This window comes from Pelophylax lessonae (assembly GCF_965119305.1).
Source record: "Pelophylax lessonae genome assembly, chromosome: 6".
In the NCBI taxonomy this organism is placed as follows: domain Eukaryota; kingdom Metazoa; phylum Chordata; class Amphibia; order Anura; family Ranidae; genus Pelophylax; species Pelophylax lessonae.
In genome coordinates, this window is record NC_138773.1 from 317,817,803 (window position 1) to 317,834,281 (window position 16,479).

A 16,479-nucleotide genomic window follows, 5' to 3' on the forward strand; every position below is an offset into this window, starting at 1 on the left:
TTACTGTATTATAGTAAATACAGTGACAAGTCTACAGGTAGAAGGTGGTGGCGGCCATCTTGGTACACCCCGCACTGCACAGCGCCAAACTGATTATATAGTGAAATAGACTATTTCACTTGCTCGCGATGAAATAGTCAATTTCAAAATATAAGTTGAGTTAAAGGGAAACTCCAATCATAATACAATCTTATTAATAGTATGTTAAATATCTTTATCTTTGATATTATTCATGTTCTGGCTAGCTGCTTGTGTAGCTTAAAAAGTCTTATCTAAACTAGACAATCAGCTTCTTCCTGTTCTTCACCAACATCACTATCTCCCTTTATCTGAATTTGATAAGCTGTCTTTCACTTCCTGAAAAGGTTGTCAGTCTTTCTCAGACAGGCATGCCCAGACCTGCCCAGCCCCCCCCCCTCCCCATCCCTCCTATCCTTCACCATGTTCTCCTCCTGTCTTCATAGCTTTGTTTAGGCCAGCAACTTCCCCTGAGAGAGAGAGAAAGAAAGTGAGAGAGGGAGGGAGGGAGAGAAAGAGAGAAAGTTGCATCAAAGTAGTGCAGGTACCTTTTCCATGTCGCTGATTTTTAAAGTTGCATAGATGGGAACTGGTGCTATTGAAATAATGGGCTGTGACTTGTCATGTGACTTTGTATGTCCAAAGTCGCATGACAAGTTGCACTAGTGGAAACATAGACTTAGTGTGGTTACCTGTACTATGATCATTGAAGACTGTGAGCTGAGACCCCAGAGCACTTACAGCTACATTGACAGCGGCCATGTTGGAACGCATAGTGCATGCGCAATAAGCAATTTTGTTTGCAACGTCTATTCCGTTGCATTTTCTGATGGGTAGCGGTATTCTGATAGAACACCCCTCCTCATCTCTCCTCCCCCCCTCCCCTCTCCTCCTTCTGCCCTTCCTTCCTTCCTCTCCCCCCTCCACACTCCTCTCCTTCTTCCACCCTTCTTTCCTCTCCCCCTCCACACCCCTCCTCTCCTCCTTCACCCCTTCCTTCCTCTCCCCCCCTCCACACCCCTTCCCTCCTCTCCTTTACTCCCCCCTCCCCTCTCTTCCTTCAATCCTTCCTTCCTTCCTCTCCCCCCTCCATACCCCTCCTCTCCTCACTTTCCCCTCCCCTCTCTTCCTTCCAACCTTCCTTCCTTCCTTCCCCCCCTCCACACACTCCCCCGCCCCCCACCTCCCCTCTCCTTCTTCTGCCCTTCCTTCCTTCCTCTCCCCCCTCCACACCCCTCCTCTCCTCACTTTCCCCCTCCCCTCTCTTCCTTCCACCCTTCCTTCCTTTCTCCCCCCTCCACACCCTTCCCCCCCACCTCCCCTCTCCTCCTTCCGCCCTTCCTTCCTTCCTTCCTCTCCCCCCTCCACACCCCTCCTCTCCTCCCCCCTCCCCTCTCCTCCTTCCACCGTTCCTTCCTTCCTCTCCCCCCTCCACACCCCCCTCTCCTCCCATCCTCCCCTCTCTTCCTTCCACCCTTCCTTCCTTTCTCCCCCCTCCACACCCTTCCCCCCCACCTCCCCTCTCCTCCTTCTGCCCTTCCTTCCTTCCTCTCCCCCCTCCCCTCTCCTCCTTCCACCGTTCCTTCCTTCCTCTCCCCCCTCCACACCCCTCCTCTCCTCCCCCCTCCCTCTCCTCCTTCCACCCTTCCTTCCTTCCTCTCCCCCTCCACACTCCTCCTCTCCTCTCCTCTCCTCCTTCCCCCCTTCCTTCCCTCCTCTCCCCTCTTCACACCCCTCCCCTCCTCTCCTCTACCCCCCCTCTCATCTCCTCCTTCAATCCTTTCTTCCTTCCTCTCCCCCCTCCACACCCCTCCTCTCCTCCCTTTCCCCCTCCCCTCTCTTCCTTCCACCCTTCCTTCCTTCCCCTCCTCCCCTCCCACCTTCCCTCTCCTCCCTCCACCCTTCCTTCCTTCCTCTCCCCCCTCCACGCCCCTTCCTCTCCTCCCCCCTCTCTCTCCTCCTACTACCCTTCCTTCCTTCCTCTCCCCCCTCCACACCCCTCATCTCCTCCCACCCTCCCCTCTCTTCCTTCCACCCTTCCTCTCCCCCCTCCACACCCCTCCTCTCCTCCCCCCTCCCTCCCTCCCTCTCCTCCTTCCGCCCTTCCTGCCTTCCTCTCCCCCCTCCACACCTCTCCTCTCCTCCCCCCTCCCTCTCCTCCTTCCACCCTTCCTTCCTTCCTCTCCCCCCTCCACACCCATGCTCTCCTCCCCCCCTCCCCTCTCCTCCTTCCACCCTTCCTGCCTTCCTCTCCCACCTCCACAACCCTACACCCCTCCTCTCCTCCCCCTCCCCCTCCCCTCCTTCCACCCTTCTTTCCTTCCTCTCCCCCCTCCCTATACTATTTCTTTTCCTCTTCTCTCTTCCTTCGCTCATTCATCTCTCCCTCCCTATACTATTTCCTTTTCTTTCCTTCCTTCCATCTCCTCTCCTCCCTCCCTATACACAGTTAACTAAAACTGGAGCTCTCATAATCTGATTCAGCTGTGCATGGCAGCCAATCAGCATCTACCTTCATCATGTTCAATTAAGAATTTGTAATAAAACCTGGAAGCCGATTGGTTTCTATGCAGAGTTTTAGTACATAACCCCCAAATTGTCAGCTATCATCCCCTCTGGTATACCCCCCTGACAGTTAATGGACTGGGTGGGGATGAGTCACGGGAGAGGAAGCTGTCACCCTTGGCCCAGGTAGCAGTACTGCCGGTAATCGTATCACTTCCCGTTGATGCCGGAGGTTCCACTTGGCTGAACACCAGGTTATTAATGTCCCGAACCGGCAGCTCACCCTAGTATTAACCCCTTCCCCTCCCTCATTCTGTGTATAACCCCCTCATCTTCATCCTCCCATTATATGTGACCTGTACATTAACCCCTCCACCCCCTCCTCTCTCCATGTATGACTCGTACATATAATTTACCGAGTGCACCATTACCGTGTTTCATGCTTTAACCCCTTCATCATTTTCAAAAAATTGTAGCAAAAAAATTAGATCATCATTGGGAAATTTACTTTCCAAAAAGAGGTCTTTTTTGGGTGTTTGTACTGTCCTGCCATTATTATTAGATACAATGTATAACAAAAATGTAAAGGAAACTGTGTTTTTTTTATCAAATAGTTTTTGAGTTATCCAGTTAGGATTTTATATAACCTGTTTCCACTTGCTTGGCACATACATTATATTGTCAAAAGTATTGGGACGCCTGCCTTTACACACACATCAACTTTAACCACTTGCCGACCGCCAGTAGTAAATATACTGCGGCAGGTCAGCGCTGTCCTGCGAAATGAAGTAACTGTATGTCGCTTCGCGGGTCTGCGTGTGCGCCCATTCGCCACAAGGGAAGCTGATCTGCAGTCCAGTGGCCGCTATTGCCGCCGGGCACCCGCGATCGCTCCCCGTGGAGCAGAACGCCGGTCTGCCGTTTGTAGACACGGCAGACTGCTGTTCTGTCGGCAATGAACACGGGGATCCTCCTATTTAGGAACACAGGTCTCTGTGTTCATGCAGCAAGCCCACCCCCCCACAGTTAGAAAGCACCCCCTAGGGGCACATTTTTACCCTTTGCTTGCCCCTGGTGTTAACCCCTTCCCTGCCAGTGTCATTATTACAGTAACAGTGCATATTTTTAGCACTGATTACTGTAGTAATGTTACTGGTCCCCCCAAAAGTGTCAAAAATGTCAGTCAGGGGTCTGATCTGTCCACCGCAATGTCGCAGCCCCAATAACAATCCAAGATCGCCGCCATTACTGGTAAAAAAAAAAAAAATGACATAAATCTTTCCCCTAGTTTGTACACGCAAACCAATCAATATACACTTATTGGGATTTTGTTTACCAAAAATATGTAGCAGAATACAAATTGGCCTAAAATTATGAAAGAATTTGATTTTTAACTTTTTTATTGGGAATGGTATATAGCAGAAAGTGAAAAATATTGTTTTTTTTTTTTTTTCCAGAATTTTCGCTTTTTTTTGTTTATAGCGCAAAAAATAAAAATCGCACAGGTGATCAAATACCACCAAAAGAAAGCTCTATTTATGGCAAAACAAGAACATCAATTGTATTTGGGTACAGCGTCGCACGACCGCGCAATTGTCAGTTAAAGTAATGCAGTGGCCATGTCGCAAAAAATGGCCTGGTCATTAAGGGGGAAAATCTTCCGGTCCAGAGGTGGTTAAAGGAATTGTAAAGGCAGAAGGTGCATTCTATGCATTAAGATAAAAAGCATTCTGTGTGCAGCAGCCCCCCAAATACTTACCTGAGCCCCATCTTTATCCAGCGATGTTGAAGGAGTGTCTCAGCTGCCCGGTATTCCCCTCCTCATTGGCCAAGACAGCAGCGCGGGTGATTGGCTCCCACTGCTGTCAATTAAAGCGGAGTTCCACCCTGGATTTTTTATTTTTTTTTAAATACCCCCGGGACAGTCAGGGCTAGTGCATTCCACAATGGCTAGCCTCTGATCTGTCCCGGGTTGCACTTACCTGTTAGGACAAATACTTACCTTGAAAAAGTCTTGTCTAGCGCTGCCATCTCAGATGTGGGCAGCTTGAATCCAGCGCGATCCTCTTCAGCGTCCTCTTCCGCCTTCTTCGGTCCCACGATGCCCTGCGCCGGCCCCGCCGTCACTTCCAGGCACACGTGTCGTCCCTCCACAGCTTCTGGGCATGCCCAGAAGCTGTTTAGAAGGGGATGATGCGCGCGCCCCGGAACTGACGTCGGGGCCGGTGCAGGCGCAATGATTCCTGGGAGCGATGACGTTCAGCTCCCAGGAATCATTGCAGAACCAGGAAGTGACGACGGGCCGTGGCCAAGGAAGGAGGAAAAAGGAAGTAAGGTAAGTATATTTTCTTCGCTACGAGGTAAGTAAAAAAAAAAAAAAAAATGTGATTAGCCATTTGTTTTTCAGGTGACCCGGAGCGAGAAGATGGAGGTAAGTATAAAATTAGGGTGGAACTCCACTTTAAAGTCAGTCAGCCAATCAGGAGAGAAAGGGGGTGAGGCAGAGTCGCGGCTCCGTCTCTGAATGGACACAGGGAGCCAGAGGCGTAACTAGAACCTTCAGGGCCCCGGTGCAAGAAACCATGAAGGGCCCCCTGGACCCCTGGCACCCTTTACTCTAGTTGCGGGGCCCTTTATTACGGTGAGGGAAGGGAGAATTCTGAAGGGGGGGCAGCACAGAAGGGGGGGGGGGACCAGGGGAGCACACAGGGGCCCAGAGACAGCAGAACACAAGTATACTGGATAGGAGGAGTGGTGGGGGGCAGCATACAGAGGAACCAATCTCCTCCATTTTCCTCCTGCAGCTACAGAAGGAAAAAGGAGGACAGTGATTTCTCTACATGCTGCCCCCACCACCCCTCCTATTCAGGTGAACAGGGGAGCCACATGGGCCCCCTTGAGCATGGGGCCCGGTTGCGATTGCAACCCCTGCAACCCCTGTAGTTACGCCCCTGCAGGGAGCTGTGACTCGGCTCAGGTGCCCCCATATCAACAGGAGGGAGGGCCCAGAATCACAGAAGAGGGACCCAAGAAGAGGAGAGTCTGGGCAAAACCAACTGCACAGAGGAGGTAAGTATAACACGTTTGTTCTTTAAAAAAAGAGAGAGACTTTACAATCACTTTAAGTGGCTAAAGAGACACCAAGGTGGGTGAGAAGAGGTTAACCAGTTTTACCCTGGAGCAGGTGGGGGGGGGGGGGTCACCCGCAATTACTGGAAAAAATGATTGGATGTCTCTACAGCTACCCAGATCCTTTATACACCAATGCCGGGAGTCGGCTGCCCAAAACTGAAACAAGCTCAGGACTTCTATGGCAGCCGCGAGCTTCTTGTATCCTCGTTTGACTTTGGACGTCCTGGACACACCCAACATTCTAATGAGATTAATTTAAAGCCCCACTCCGAGATAACTTCAACAAAATCACCAATCTATCCCTATTACTCCCCGTCATCCTAACAATGATCCGTTCTTTCTAATTCAACCTCAAAGGCAGCCAAAATATTATATAGGTACCTGCCGGCGTTCTCCCAGGACTATGTGGATGGGCACACACGTAATTTCTGCCTATCCCTTCTTGGCTCAAAGCGAACTACACATTCCATCATGCATTGGGATACTAGTTCCTGGTTGGGCGTTACTTGGACCCCTTCCATGACTGGGCGTTCTGGTGCTGTGTGTTGCCTTAGAGCTGGAAAACCAAGGAAGGCATTGAACCCTGGCCTCTCCACTCCTGCATTCAGTCCTCCATAGAATGCATGGGTTGCCTTTAGGCAGAGCATAGCAGCCCATTGCCTCTGTGTACTGCCTGTGCCCGTCCCCCGCCCCTCCTTCCCTTGTTATTCTCCACTATAGGGAAACCAGCTGACAGCTGAGATTAGTCGCTGAATGTTCTGCTGGCGTCCCGCCTGTTGTTCTATGACTAAGCAATATGAACTGAGCTGAGCCATTCCCTAATGAAAAGAAAACACTGAGAAGCTGGAGGTTTATGTGTAAAGGGTTGGGATGAGCCGAGCGTACCCTGGTTAGGTTTTCAGGATGTTCTGCAACTTTTACTCAAGTTCAAACAATAATCCAAGTCCCATTAAAGTCAATGGGAGCCAGTGCTAATTTTGGCTTCGAATTTTGATTTAGTTTTAGTCTTAGTCTTTTGACTAAAATGCCATTTTAGTTTTAGTCCCATTTTAGTCATCGTATTTTATTAGACTAAAACCTCCAGAACATTTTAGTCGAATAAAATAATTTTAGTCAACTAAACTCAAATGTGTTTAGTTAAATTGTAATGCATGATTTAAGCATTTCTATAGAATTTCCAAACTCATTATATACTCCTGGAGTAAAAAAAAAAAAAAAAAAATCTAATATAATGTTAATAGTTTTGATATTAAGGTTTGAACAAACTCACAGATAAAGATTTAGGCACTCTGGAGGGTCTGAGAAGGCCTCTAATGGTGCACAGTGCTCTGGACAGAGGTCTGAGGAGGCCTGTAATGCTGCACAGTGCTCTGGACGGTGGTCTGAGCAGGCCTGTAATGCTGCACAGTGCTCTGGACAGTGGTAGGATGAGGCCTGTAATGCTGCAGAGTGCTCTGAATGGAAGTCTGAGGAGGCCTGTAATGCCGCAGAGTGCTCTGGACAGAGGTCTGAGGAGGCCTGTAATGCTGCATAGTGCTCTGGATGGTGCTGTGAGAAGGCCTGTAATGCTGCACAGTGCTCTGGACGGTGGTCTGAGCAGGCCTGTAATGCTGCACAGTGCTCTGGATGGTGGTAGGAAGAGGCCTGTAATGCTGCACAGTGCTCTGGACAGAGGTCTGAGGACACCTGTAATGCTGCATAGTGCTCTGGATGGTGGTCTGAGAAGGCCTGTAAAGCTGCACAGTGCTCTGAACGGAAGTCTGAGGAGGCCTGCAATGCTGCATAGTGCTCTAGACAGAGGTCTGAGGAGGCCTGTAATGCTGCACAGTGCTCTGGACGGTGGTAGGAGGAGGCCTGTAATGCTGCAGAGTGCTCTGAACGGAAGTCTCAGGAGGCCTGTAATGCTGCAGAGTGCTCTGGACAGAGGTCTGAGGAGGCCTGTAATGCTGCACAGTGCTCTGGACGGTAGTCTGAGCAGGCCTGTAATGCTGCACAGTGCTCTGGATGGTGGTAGGAGGAGGCCTGTAATGCTGCAGAGTGCTCTGGACAGAGGTCTGAGGAGGCCTGTAATGCTGCACAGTGCTCTGGACGTTGGTCTGAGGAGGCCTGTAATGCTGCACAGTGCTCTGGGCGGTGGTAGGAGGAGGCCTGTAATGCTGCACAGTGCTCTGAAGGGAAGTCTGTGGAGGCCTGCAATGCTGCATAGTGCTCTGGACAGAGGTTTGAGGAGGCCTGTAATGCTGCACAGTGCTCTGGACAGAGGTCTGAAGAGGCCTGTAATGCTGCACAGTGCTCTGGACAGAGGTCTGAGGCCTGTAATGCTGCACAGTGCTCTGGATGGTGGTAGGAAGAGGCCTGTAATGCTGCAGAGTGCTCTGGACAGAGGTCTGAGGAGGCCTGTAATGCTGCACAGTGCTCTGGACGGTAGTCTGAGCAGGCCTGTAATGCTGCACAGTGCTCAGGATGGTGGTAGGAGGAGGCCTGTAATGCTGCAGAGTGCTCTGGACAGAGGTCTGAGGAGGCCTGTAATGCTGCACAGTGCTCTGGACGTTGGTCTGAGGAGGCCTGTAATGCTGCACAGTGCTCTGGGCGGTGGTAGGAGGAGGCCTGTAATGCTGCACAGTGCTCTGAAGGGAAGTCTATGGAGGCCTGCAATGCTGCACAGTGCTCTGGACAGAGGTTTGATGAGGCCTGTAATGCTGCACAGTGTTCTGGACGTTGGTCTGAGGAGGCCTGTAATGCTGCACAGTGCTCTAGACGGAGGTCTGAGGAGGCCTGCAATGCAATCCAATCCAATTCCCTCCTAAAGCAGCTACATGAAGGGATCAGTTCCTCTACATGCAACCCCTGTATGTCTGGCTCTGTCCCTAGCAGAAAGATTATTGGACTACCAGAGCGCTCAGCAGCGCCCTCATAGTCCATTGAGAACTACAAGCTGTCTGCCGCAATGGGATTTCATTCATAAAATATGGTTGCTTATAACAGTCATTATCACTGTTATAAGTAATCATGATGTGTTAAAAAAAATCCCCAAAAAAAATCACTATGGTAACACTGTATTGCTCTGGTCACAGTATGTAAAAAAATCGAAAAAAAAAAAGAATAAAAATGTAAGAAAAGAGAAAAAAAAAAAATGATTAAAAGGTTTTTTTTTTTTTTTTTTTTTTTACATACTGTCACCAGTCAGTATCACTGAACACCACCACATCAGTTATATGATGACACTTTACTGTACTGGTGACAGTATGCAAAAAAAAAAAAAATTGTTAAAAAATGCTTTTTTTTTTTTTATTTCTTCAATTTTCAAAAAAATTGTGACAAAAAATTACAACTTCAAAAAACTTTCCATGCCTCTTACTAAATACCTTTGACTGTCGGCTTTCCAAAAAGGGGAATTTGGTGATATTTGTACTGTCCTGGAGTTTTCGGCCTCAAGAAATGAGACAAGTCGTTTGTACATCAAGGTTGTTTGATTTTCAGATATACTTTCTATGCCATTGTTTGTGGATTTTACAACTTTCCTACAGACTACATAATACACACTGATTGGGTTATTTCCACCAAAGGAATGTAGCAGAATACAGTTTGCCCTAAATTTATGAAGGAAGAATATTTATTTACAACTTTTTTTAACAGAAACAAAGAAAAAAAACAATTTTTTCAAGATTTTTGGGCTTTTTTTGTACCACAGAAATATAGCAAAATACATTTTGGCATACATTTTTGAAGAAAGATTATTTATTTGAAACAGTAACAAATAAAAATGTATTTTTTTTTTCAAAATTTTTGGTCTTTTTTCATTTATTAAGCAAACTATAAAAAAACAGCAGTGAATAATTAGCACTAAAGGAAAGCTCTTTTTTTGTGAAAAAAAAATGATAAAAATTTCATATGGGTACAATGTTGCATAAAGGAGTAATTCAAAGTGTGACAGCACTGAAAGATGAAAATTGGCCAGGGCAGCAAGAGGGTGATGAAGTGTCTGGTAATGAGATGGTTAAAGGGCCATTGAGCACTAATGATGATGGGATGTGTGTGTGTGTGTGGGGGGGGGGGGGGGGGGGGTTGGGTTACTCAAATTCTACAGAACTTATTATTTGCAATGCAAATATATATAACTCTCCCTAATAAATTATTTTCCTACCAATTCATAAACCACCTAAAAGGACATATTCCAAGTAAATAGTATTTATAAAATGTCCTCAATAAATATAAAGTGCTTCTACTGGTTAAAGTGCCGGGTTACACCGACCACAAATGATTGTGGATTTTTTAAAGGTGTATGTATGTATATGCGTGTGTAAGGGGGGGGGGGGGGGCAGTGATCACTAAAGATTGCGGGGTGTTGTTTTTTTTTTTTTTTTTCGGGGGGGGGGGGGGGTATTTGCCACTAACCACCAAAGATTGTTAGATTTTTATTTTTTTGCGTGGGAAGTTAAAAGTGCCAATGGTAGTGGATTTTTTTTGTAAAAGTGTATGTATTTATGTATGTGGGTGTTAAAATGCCACTGATCACCAATGATTGTGGGTTTTTAATTTTGGGAGGGGTAAAAGTTCCACTGACTCCTAGCGGTCAGCGGTACTTTAAATAGCCCCCCCCCCCCAAAAAAAAACACAATCATTTGTGGTCAGTGGCATTTTAAACGCCCCCCCACACACACACAAATCCCATAATCATTGGTTGGGAGTGGCACTATAACCCCCCCCCCCCCTCCCTACATGTACACCTTTACAAAAAAAAAAAAACACAACCATTGGGGGTTGGTGGAACCCCCCCCCCAAAAAAAAATCCCACACGTATTAGTGATCAGTGGCACTTTAACCTCCCCCATACACAGACATATATATAGTTTTATAACAAAATTCCACAACCATTGGCACTTTTAACTCCCCCACTTAATAAGAATAAAAAGAATTTCACAATTATTGATGGTCGGCGGCACTTTATCCCCCCCCCCCCCCCCCCAATGATTATGGGCTTTTTTTTTTTTTTTTTGGGGGGGGGGGGGAGCACTGATCACCAATGATTGTCTTATTTTTTTTTTTTTTGGGGGGGGGGGGGTTAATGTGCCACTGACCATCAATAATTGTGAAATCATTTTTGTGTGGGGGGTTAAAAGTGCCAATGGTTGTGGACTTTTTTGTAAAAGTATACATGTGTCTGTGTATGGGGGGGGGGTTAAAGTGCCACTGATCCCCAATGAGTGTGGGATTTTTTGTGTGTGTGTGTGTGTGGGGGGGGGGGGCTAAAATTTCCACCAACCCCCAATGGTTGTGGATTTTTTGTAAAGGGGCATGTGTATGTGGGATGTGGGAAGTGGGGGGGGGGGTTTATAGTGCCACTCCCCACCAATGATTATGGGATTTTTTGTGGTGCGTGTATGGGGGGTTAAAGTGGCACAGACCACAAATGATTCAGTTTTTTTTTTTGTTTTTGTTTTATTTATTTTTTTGTTGGGGGGGGGGGGGGGGTTTAAAGTACTGCTGACCACCAACACGTGTGGGATTCTTTTTTATTTTAAAAGATGGGGGAATAAAGTTCCACTGACCTCCGATGGTTGTGACTTTTTTTTAAAGGTGAACTAATGAAAGGTAAATGTAAGTAAATCTGAAGATTTGGTCTTCAAAACAAATTGGGGGATTTTAAATACCACTAAAAGAAAGAACAATCTGTCTAAAAAACAAGTATAAAATAATTGGGTATAGCCTTGCATGACCAAATAATTGTCAGTCATAACACTGAAAACTGAAAACGGCCTGGTAGTGAAGGGGTATTATGAACTGGTACTCAAGTGGTTTTGGTGATATTGAGATCATACCCCAACACTACTGTGCCTCTTCTAAATCTCAGTATTTTGAACCTAAGGAAGTCAACAACTTAAAGCTTTGTTATCCTATAACAGTGATGGCAAACCCATGGCACGCGTGCCACAGCTGGCACGTAGAGCCCTCTCTGTGGGCACGTGAGGAAGAAGAGCGCACACCACTGACCGGCTAACCTTTACAAGGTCAGCCGCTTTGTGGGGGTTCAATAGTGAGCAGGGCATGTAGAAGTAAGCAACGAGGGGGGCTTTGGGATGCAGAGGTGAGGAGCTGGGCTGGGGTGCATTTACATATGCAGAATCCCTTGCTGCTCTTCTGAGAAGCAATCCATGGTGGATCAATTTTCAGACGGCAGTTGGCAGGTGGCTGGGAGGCGATATATATCACATTCCCACCCCTGGGCGCTTTGAAACAGTTGGTTTTGTGTTGCAGTTTGGGCACTTGGGCTCGAAAAGGTTCGCCATCACTGTCCTATAATATAATATAAACAGGTGAAAGAATTTAACCAATATCCATCTCAGGGAGATTTTTCCTCTGCAGCTGAATCTGAACTCTCCCGTGTAGAACGTGGCCCTTGCCCATTTGTGTTATTTTCTCCTGGTTCATTCTGCTCCTAGCTCCTCAATCAGGGGCTCCACTTTGGGTTTCGGTTTGGAGACTATAGGGTTACATGTGTTCATCAATATCTAAAAGATAACAATCAAAAATTAAATTATGTATATGAAAATCAAAGAGACAACATTTGAATTTTTCTACTCGTAAGTCCATGGAGTCCATTGAGGAACACACAAAGTCAGTCACCTTCATACTGCCGCCTACAGGAGGATTGGACAATGGCAAACAAATAAATTGTAGGCAAATCCTGGATTACAGTTTTGTAGCAAAACAGTACCGAGAGCATGATCATAAACAGAGAACCTATGTCCCTTGAGGAATAATTCCAGGCATCGGTATGTTGGGGGTTGACCTACTAAAACTGAAGAGTGCAAAATCTGGCGTGGCTGTGCATGGTGGCCAATCTGCTTCTATCTTCAGCTTGTTTAATTGAGCTTTGACAAAATAAACTAAAAGCTTATTGGTTTCTATGCAGAGCTGCACCAGGTTTTGCCGTCTCCAATTTTAGTAAATTGACATACCTGGCCAATGTATCTGGAAACTGGCATATGGTAAGTTGACATACCTGGCCAATGACTCTGGAAACTGGCATATGGTAAGTTGACATATCTGGCCAATGCCTCTGGAAACTTGAAGTCACTGAGGCCTGGTTCACACCTATGCAGGTTGCAGTTGATGCATATTCCAGGTTCATTTTGCTTTTTTCAATACACGTTTTTGATCCATTGAATTATATGGAACCAAAAACACAATCTGCTGGTCCCTGGCCCTTTCCATAAAATGCACAGATGTGAACGTGACCCATAAGAAACCATGTTAAATGGACTGTATTGTTCTTCTGCAAAACTGAAAACGCACTAAAAATTGGTGTGAACCAGGCCTTAAGTAGACAACGCTACTAGACCACTACTTCAATGATCTTTATTTGCATCTCGTTTCCATCCTGAGTGGCCAGCCTGTTGCCTTGTGAACACAGGAAGTCACCAGCTTGGCATTGGTGCCATTCAATGAATGCTTTGGATTTTTTGAATGAATACAATGTGCTCTCTGAATAAATCAGGTGGAGAGGCAGGGCAGTGACATCATGTTCTCCACTTCCTCCAATCAGAAACCACTTTGCATTTATTCAGAGAATGGAAAAGCATTCTCTGAATGCCACCCAAGTCAAGTGGCCCACCTCCTGTATTCACTAGGCATCAGGCCGACCAACTAGAAAGGTACCCAGAAGCTGAAGTGAAGATCACTGTAGTAGCACAGCGTCAACATCAGTGATTTCCAGCTTCCTGCGGCATCAGGCAGGTATATCATACACATATTTACATTGGTCCATACTTGATAACAGGCTGATGACTAGAAGGATTCTTTAATGGACTCCAAAAAAAGAAAATCCTATTTTCCTTCTTATTCAGTTAGGGACACAGGAAGTTCACCTTTGGGACGTCCAAAAACAGTCCAACTAAGGAATAGAAGATCATGTCTTGCAAATCTGGGAAACTGTAATTTGATGTCAAAAAGTCCAATAAACTCTCACAGGTCTAGTAGAGTATGCCATTATATGAAGGGTGAAACGTGATCCTTAAGACCATAAGTCTGAAAAATAGTCTGAGTCACCTAGAAATGGTGGAACAAGAAGCTGATGCACCTTTTTTGGGGTCCATCCTGGATAACAAAATGGGAATCAGTCTTTCTGAAAGAAGCCGTGGCTGAGAGATAGACTTCCTTTTTGTGAAATGGAGCCAGACAGAGGGACAGAAGTCCTTGGTTAAAGTAGAAAGGCAAAAACTACCTTAGAGAAGAAGGAAGGCTTGAGCCTCAACATCAAGCTGTCCCCATGCAAAACCAAAAAGGGTCCTACACAGGATAAAACTGCATAAGCAAGGATAAACACAGTGGTCCAATATATACAAATCAGGGAACAAAATTATAATGATGTGAGGGAGGATCTTGTTGGATGCCCTCTATATGTTTTTTTAACCAGTTCCTGCTGGACATACACCTATGTGTGACTTTTCGGCAGGTGTGCTTTAACAATGAGAGGCTGCATATATTCATCCCCATGTAAAAATGTTCCTGTGCTGAGAGCCCTGTGGGCTCCCAGCACAGTTATCGGTAGGTACTGAAAAGCTTGATGCATACTTGCAATCGGGAGCTTTCCAATCATGTGATGGCTGTGACTGCCAATCACAGCAGTCACATGATCAGAATGCCTGCCTCCACCTCCCAGCATTTAGAACCTCCTAAAGGGCTGGGAGGCAGTGGCAGAAAGGGGTTAAATAATAAAATGTGATTTTTAGGAAGTTGCTGTTTAAGACCTATATACGCATCTTTGTAGATGCCCAAAAAAATATAGTTCCATTCTTTGTGAAAATTTTAAAAAGAGAAGTATGGTATTTTTAGGTGGATGCTGCATCTGTTCCCCGCCGCTTCTAAGACTGATAACTGAATGATCAAACACCCGTGATTGCTCAGTTCTCAGCCTTCACTGAGCAAAGACTCGGGGACTGTCATTCACAGGTTCTCTGCTCTCCCCCTCCAGTGCTCACTGGAGTGCTGTGCTGTGCTGTGGAGGGGGGCGTGAGCGGCTGCAGGTCGAGGCATCTGGGTAAATCTAGACTTTAAAGTTGAGATCTTTCCCCAGCCTGTACACGCCATGGCTGTGGAGGGGGCAGAGCGGCAGGAGGGGGGTGGGAGCGGCTGCCAGTCGAGGCATCTGGGTTACATAGTTACATATAGTTACATAGTAGGTGAGGTTGAATAAAGACAATAGTCCATCCAGTTCAACCTGTGTAGGTGTGTGTGGCTGTAATCATCTCACATAGCCCCGAATGTTCTGATCCTTGAGATGTACGTCTAAGAGTCTTTTGAAAGCCACCATACTTCCCGCAGAAACCACCTCTTGTGGTAGAGAATTCCACAATCTTGTAGCCCTAACAGTAAAGAACCCTCCTCGTTGCCTGAGGTTAAAACGCTTCTCCTCTAATCGCATTGTATGTGCTCGAGTCCTCATGCAATCCCTTCGAATGAACAGCTTTTTTTCTAAGCTGGGATCCCCATTAAGATATTTATAAATTGCTATCATGTCCCCCCTCAAACGTCTCTTCTCCAGGGAGAATAAATTGAGCAATTGCAGACGCTCTTCATAGTCAAGGTCCTCCAATCCCCTAATCAGTTTAGTTGCCCTTCTCTGGACCCTCTCCAGCTCCAACACATCCCTCCTGAGGACTGGGTGAATCTAGACTTTAAAGTCGGGATCTTTCCCCAGCCTGTACAGGCCATGGCTGTGGAGGGGGCAGAGCGGCTAGAGGGGGGGTGGAAACAAAAAAAAAATTGGCCTAAAATGTTAAAAAAATTTTGATTTTTACATTTTTTTGGGGGAATTTCATATAAAAAAAAGTGAAAAATATTGTTATTTTTGCAAAATTCATGCTCTTTTTTTGTTAATAGCGCATGATCAAAAAATCACACAGGTGATCAAATACAACCAAAAAAAAGCTCTATTTGTAGGGAAAAAAAGGACGTCAAATTCATTAAGGGACAGCGTCGCACGACCGCGTAATTGTCCGTTAAAGTCATGCAGTGCAGAATTGCAAAATAGGCCCTGGTCAGGAAGGGGGTAAAATCTTCCGGGGCTTAAGTGGTTAAATTGGGTTTACAACCACTTTAAAGGGGGGAAATCCTTCCAGTCCAGAAGTGATTAACAAGCAGCATACGGGTGATCTGGTAGTTTGTGGTTTTGTTCGGTATTTGAGGGAAGCAAGAATAACATTTTAGGTGAACGCGGTATACCGAACGAATCGGGGAATGGAAAAGAGTTTAATAATCCAGGGACAGGGCGGTCGGTCACACTATCCTATCAATATCTATTATTCACAATCAATCCTAGAAGAATAAATATACATACTGGGAGCAGTCTGATGCAGGGTCTTTAAAATGGCTGTAGGGATCATATCTAGGCAATGCGGTCATACACATCCAGCAGAAGTACTCTCCGCACTGAGAACAGGACATTTTGTTGCACCCAGATTCTTTCTGTAAAAAAAAAAAAAAAAACACACACATTACGCTTTGTCATTTTGAAATAAAACAGGAAATTACCTTCATAATGTCAGAGCCGTATAGGGTGTATATGTAAAAAACAAAAAAATAAATAAAACTTGCATAGCTACTCTATGGAAGAGCCCTGGGGCCATTATAAACAAATGTCAAAGATTTCTGAGTTTAAAATTGTTTTTTTTTTTTTACAGAATTCTGAGTTTGAAAGTCAGAATTCTGAGATTAAAAGTCAGAATTCTGAGTTTGAAAGTCAGAGTTCTGAGATTAAAAGTCATAATCTCAGAATTCTGACTTTTAATCTCAGAATTGTGTTTAATAAATGTAAGCATGGTC

At 45.9% G+C, this 16,479-nt stretch overlaps 1 protein-coding gene across 1 annotated transcript in view; it reads right to left on the reverse strand.

Annotated features, from left to right (window-relative positions):
• The window catches only part of LOC309557741 (E3 ubiquitin-protein ligase RNF14-like), a gene marked incomplete at its 3' end in the record, with an annotated part of 75,113 nt that extends 68,856 nt beyond the window's left edge, over positions 1–6,257 (reverse strand). The window contains exon 1 of the mRNA XM_082260512.1: positions 6,037–6,257. The remainder of the gene's footprint in view (positions 1–6,036) is intronic.
• Between the last annotated feature and the right edge of the window lie 10,222 nt (positions 6,258–16,479).